The 5,599-nt window shown below is 40.6% G+C and overlaps 1 protein-coding gene across 1 annotated transcript in view; it reads right to left on the bottom strand.

Moving 5' to 3' along the window:
• DNAJC16 (DnaJ heat shock protein family (Hsp40) member C16) overlaps positions 1-5,599 on the bottom strand; it is a 58,192-nt gene that overhangs the window by 30,528 nt on the left and 22,065 nt on the right. The window lies entirely within an intron of this gene.

The following is a 5,599-nucleotide window of genomic DNA, read 5'->3' as shown; positions in this document are numbered from 1 at the left end:
ATCATATGAAAATTCTTCAAAAGAAAATGGAGCAACTTGTATATAGTGTTGCCATTCATAAAGAAGAAAAAGGAAAAACCTATAAATAACCCAAGGGTCCATCAACTGGGCAATGGTTGGAAAAAACCACAATTTAGCAATAGGATAGAAGAAAGCCATAGTCTTCTTACTCTTCTGAACATATCTTCCTTTTATATAAATTATAGCAAAAAGAGAAAGAAATTAAGTTAAAATTACTCAAAAACCTATATCCAAAATAACCTGTTATTATTTTGCTATTTATCTGTTTGTACCTTTTCTTATAGAAGTATGTGTATATGTAAAACAAAATGAAATCATCTGATATTGTTTTTAGCTATTTTCACTTAATACTTAAAATTTTCTTATTTTTTCCCCTAGTATATTTAGTGCATTAAATACTAATAGCCAGTAAATATACATCTTTTTCTGCATGTCTAAGACTTCTCAAACTTAACTCCTGATTTCCTCCCACAAACCTGTTCCACCCGTGCCTTTATCATTTCAGTTGATGGCAGGCCCACCCTTCCAACTACTCAGGCCAAAATATTAAGTCATCTTCAACTTCTCTCATTTCTCACATTCTATATCCCATCTATCAACAAGTCTTATCGGTTCTGCCTTCAAAATATTGGACCATTCTCTGCCATTTTCATTATACTTCCCTGAGTCATCATCATCTCTCTTGCCTGAGTAGCTGCAATAGCCTCCTAAATGGTCTCCCTGCTTCTCCTTGTACCCCTACAATCTATTATTCACACAGTAGCCAGACTGTTTCTTCTAAAATATAAAAAGAGACCTCACTACTCCTCTGTCCAAATCCTGCAAAGGCACCCCACTTCACTTAGAATAAAATCCACATTCATTATCAGGGCCAACAAGACTCTCTGACTCAGTTCCTAGTTCCCCTCTGACCTCCCTCCTCTCCTACTCCTTCCACTCACCTTACTCCAACCCCCAGCATCCTTGCTCTTCTTCAAACACACTGGCACGCTTCCTGCCTTAGGGCCTTTGCAGTGGCTGTTCCTTCTGTCAGCAGCGTACTTCCCTGACTGCTGCATAGCTGACTCCCTCACCTCCTTCGAGTTCTTCACAATGAAGCCCACCTTGGCTCCTATATTTAAGAGTGCCCTCTCCACACTCAGGTTTCTTGATCTGCTCCCTTTGTCTTTTCCAAAGAACTTGCCATCTTCTGACATACCACCACCTTACTTACTCTTATAATTTGTTGTTGTTATGTGCTCGCGAGTCATCTCCAACTCATAGTGACCTTATGTACAACAGAACGAAACACTGCCTGATCTGGTGCCAGCCTTACTTACCCTATCAATTGTGTATTGTCTGTGTTCTCTTGCTAGAATGTGAACTTCATGACGGCAGGCATCTGTTTAGTTTGCTGATGTATTTCAAACACCCAGAATAGAGCCTGGCTCACGGTAGGAGCTCACTGAAACTGGGCCATCAATCTATTAGCTAATTCTTTACTGTTGCGCGTTGAAGTCGTTTTGGGCTTTCACTAAATAAGGCATGTTCTGAAAGGCATCCTTGAACATCTTTGTATACACATCTTTGGGACTTGTACGATTACTTCCCAACTGATAAACTCCTAAACTGGAATTGCTGAATAAATGTAGGGGTTCCAAACTTAGTCCAGTGCCTGGAATATGGTAGGTACCTCACTAGCTAAAGCTATTATTATTAAGTATTACTTCATCCAGACCATGGTGAAGTCAGATACAGAAATTGTCTCTTATGTGAGTAGAATTTTATTATCTGATTGGCTCAGTGCCTCTTCCTTGTGCAGGCTGGGATAAAAAAGGTCAAACTCTCACTTTTTTCTCTACCTTACCCTCAACTTCCATGTACATAGCTTTTTTCCCCAGTGACAAAAGAATACAAGTGACCAGGTTTCTTCTCTTTTAATTAAAATTACCTTAGAGTTCTTGAGAAACATACATACATCATCTTCACTAAACATTGGTATTTGCAAATCTATTCAGGCTATTTTCTTCAGTTATTTCTATGAAGGACTTTGAATGTTACTATTATAATCCCATTTCCAAATTCTGGAGCCATTTTACTTCTCCCTAGATACTGACTATCATAAGGACTAGAATAAAGAAGGATAATCACTGCTTAGGAAACACAGGTTTCTATTAAGGGTGAAGGGGAAACTGGGAAACAGCTAATGGTGATGGTTGAACAGTATGATGAACATCATTAATGTTCCTGAATCATGTGTGTGAGGAATGTTGAAATGGCAAATGTTTTCCTGAGTGTATATTTACCACACACATACAAGAATTGATGAAATATTTGGTGTTTTATATTTGTGCTATTTTTTTCCTTCTAAATGTTTAAGAGCATAACAAGAAGCCCCTCCTCCCCCCCACCCCAAGCTGGGAAGGAAGAGCAAGAACAGTTGGCAACACTGTTTTCTCCTTAAGACTCAGGCTGGCAGAATGACCATGACAACTGGCAATGACTTTGGGGGTCTCTGAGTCACAGTGTTTCCACTGTCTCCACCTTTACCCTCCGATTCTCTACATATCAAAGTTCAGGATCTGTAAAGCAAGCTCAGCTAGGCCAGCAGCAAGCACAATTATTCATACAGCCTTATCCCGCGGCAGCATAAACTGGCTGGATGACAGACAGACATGCCCAGAACCCAAATGAAACTGAGTAGCAAATTTAGAAGAAAGGTAAAGTATCATGCGTTGTCTTTGAGAAACATTACTGAGTATTTATGGGTCAATGTTTTGGGCAAATTGGCATATCCTGGGATTAAAAATAATGTATTTTCTCCTCTTTTTGAGGTTGTAAGAGGGTCTCCGTTCTGTATAGTACTAAACATCTATGTGTGATGTCTCTATTTTGAGGTTTCAAATTATATTTGCTTTCATGATGCAATTGTAAACGTGCATCTCAACTTTTAGGAGAATCTTTCCTTTTTCCCTTTGTGGCATATACATATTCATTTTCTTGCAACCTTTGAATATGCCTTAAGTGATGACACAGAGCAAACTGGAAGAACATACCACTGTCAAATCTGGCTAAACACAAACTTAAAAAACTACAAAGATGCAAAACCACAGGAAGCAAAACAAAATCAAGGACACAGCTCAAGCAGAAAAAATACACCTTTTCATTAATATCTATGCAGACCTGTTTCCTAAATAGTATGGAACTGTTACATACTTAGCAATTCTTTCAAAGAAAGGACTAATTTGTGCTTTTAAAATAAGAAGGGATGGTGCATGGTCACCCACTGAATTTCCCTAAAATTGCTATTAGATTTTCAAGATGCTTGGCATCTTTGCTACCCTAGTAGCTCTGCAAGCATGGATTGTGTTGTGAGGAGTGAGGTGTGTCTCTTACTGAATTTTCTGAGTGCAGGGACCAGGCTTTACTCATTTCTGAAGTAGTATACAGCACAGTGGTTGACAGTGAACTGTGGAGTTAGACTTCTGGGTCCATATCTCAACACTGCTGGTTCTAAGCAGTGTGACTTCAGGTTAGCTCCTTAACATTCCTATGCCTCAGTGCCCTCATCTGTGAAATGAGTGTCATAATAGTCTCTGCCTCACTGGGTTGTTTTAAGGATAAATATAGTCCACAAATCACTTAGCACAATGCATGGCAACTGAAATGTTCAATAAAAATGACTGTTATTATATATTCTCACTAGTGTCTAATACTAAGGAGCCCTGGTGGTAGAGTGGTTAAGTGCTCAGCTGCTAACTGAAAGGTCTGTGGTTCAAACCTACCAGCCACTGTGTGGGAGAAAGATGCAACATTCTGCTTACTTAAAGATTACAGTCTTGGAAACCCCAGGGGCAGTTCTATCCTGTCCTATACAGCCGCTAGGAATTGGAACTGACTCAGTGGCACTGGGCTTGATTTGGTTTTTTTAGTGTATAATATAGTCCAAAAATCCTACTGCCATCGAGTTGATTCTGACTCACAGTGACCTCCACTGGGTTTCCAAGGCTGTAAATCTTTACAAAGTAGATTGCTTCATCGTCCTCCTATGGAGCAGTTGGTGGGTTTGAACCACCAACCTTCTGCTTAGCAGCCAATTGCTTTACCCACTATGCTACCAGAGCTCCTTCTAATATAGCACTTGGTACGTAATAGTTGATCAAGAAAACGTTTTAAATAAGAACATAGAACAAATTCTTTGCCACTCTCTACTTATTCCTTCAGTATTGCTCTGCTCCTGCAAATCCATGGCTGGTGTTAATTCTCTGTGCACACATTTTCTCTTCAATTAAATGGTAAGTTCCTTAAGGTCAGGGGTTGTACTACCTCTGAGCCCTCCTCCACAGCACAGTTGTCAACAAATACTGGATGCTTTGACACACTAGTTATCTTAGCTGTATCATATGACTATCCAAAACTCACTGCCGTTGAGTCAGATCCGACTCATAGTGACCCCTTCTTGGTTTTCTGAGGCAGTATCACTATGGAAGTAGATTGCCCAATCTTCCGAGGAGTGGCTGGTAGGTTTGAACCGCCAGCCTTCTGGTTAGCAGTCAAATGCCTTAGTTACTACGCCACCAGAGCTCCCTGCACGACTGTAGATTCTACTAAATAGCCACAAACTATCTTGTCCAGGTAGAATGGCTCTGTTTTGTTCATACACTGCAATTCAGGTGTTTTGTGTTATCCGAAGATAATGTCCAAGCTTCCCCAGATCACTCAGCTCATCTTTAAGGCTGTTCCCTGAATGGGAACATTTTCTGTAGTATGTGTGTCAAAGGGTGGTGCTGCCTCAACTGGGACTTGTTGTTGTTGTCGTTGTTATGTGCCATGGAGTCAGACCCGACTCATAGCGACCCCTCCTTGGGTTTCCGAGGCAGTATCACTACGGAAGTAGATTGCCCCGTCTTCCTTCTGAGGAGTGGCTGGTGGATTTGAACCACCAGCCTTCTGGTTAGCAGTCAAGTGCCTTAGCCACTATGCTACCAGAGCTCCCCAACTGGGACTAGCCATGGATATGCTCCCAAATCTATAGCTCAATGTCACCAAAGTATAACCGAATGGAACCTAACTATTAGGAATCTTCAAACAATCTCAATGTCCCAAAGAGGAAAATAAGCCTTAGTCAAAACTTGTCATAGAGAATATTTGGGAGTGAAGTGGGAATGGACTAAAATAATTAGTTCTATGGATCAATATCTAGCTTCTTCCATTCTTGTGATTTTGAGTACTGACTCACTAGAATTACATCACAAAACACCAAAGAATGGCAAGATCATCAGTCATCAAAGATTTAAGGACACTGAGATGCAGTACAGAACATGGTTGAACATTTGGGCTGTAGAGCCAGACTTGAGTTCAAATGCCAGGTACTGACAAACATCAATTGTGTGACCTTGGACAAAGTATCCAAAGGGAGTTAAGTGTCTGCCTGACAGGGTTCTTGTTCACTATGAATTGGTATTTACAATAGTGCTTGGCATAAGGTAAACTCTCGATAAAATATTCTGGTAGCATAGTGGCTAAGGCACTTGACTGCTAACCAGAAGGCTGGCGGTTCAAACCCACCAGCCACTCCTCGGAAGGAAGGTTGGGCAAT

The sequence above is a fragment of the Orycteropus afer genome, unplaced genomic scaffold, assembly GCF_000298275.1.
Source record: "Orycteropus afer afer isolate SDZICR_OR568_19922 unplaced genomic scaffold, OryAfe1.0 scaffold00288, whole genome shotgun sequence".
NCBI classification, from domain to species: domain Eukaryota; kingdom Metazoa; phylum Chordata; class Mammalia; order Tubulidentata; family Orycteropodidae; genus Orycteropus; species Orycteropus afer.
Note: the sequence above shows the minus strand (reverse complement) of the source record. Positions and strands in the feature narration are given on the sequence as shown.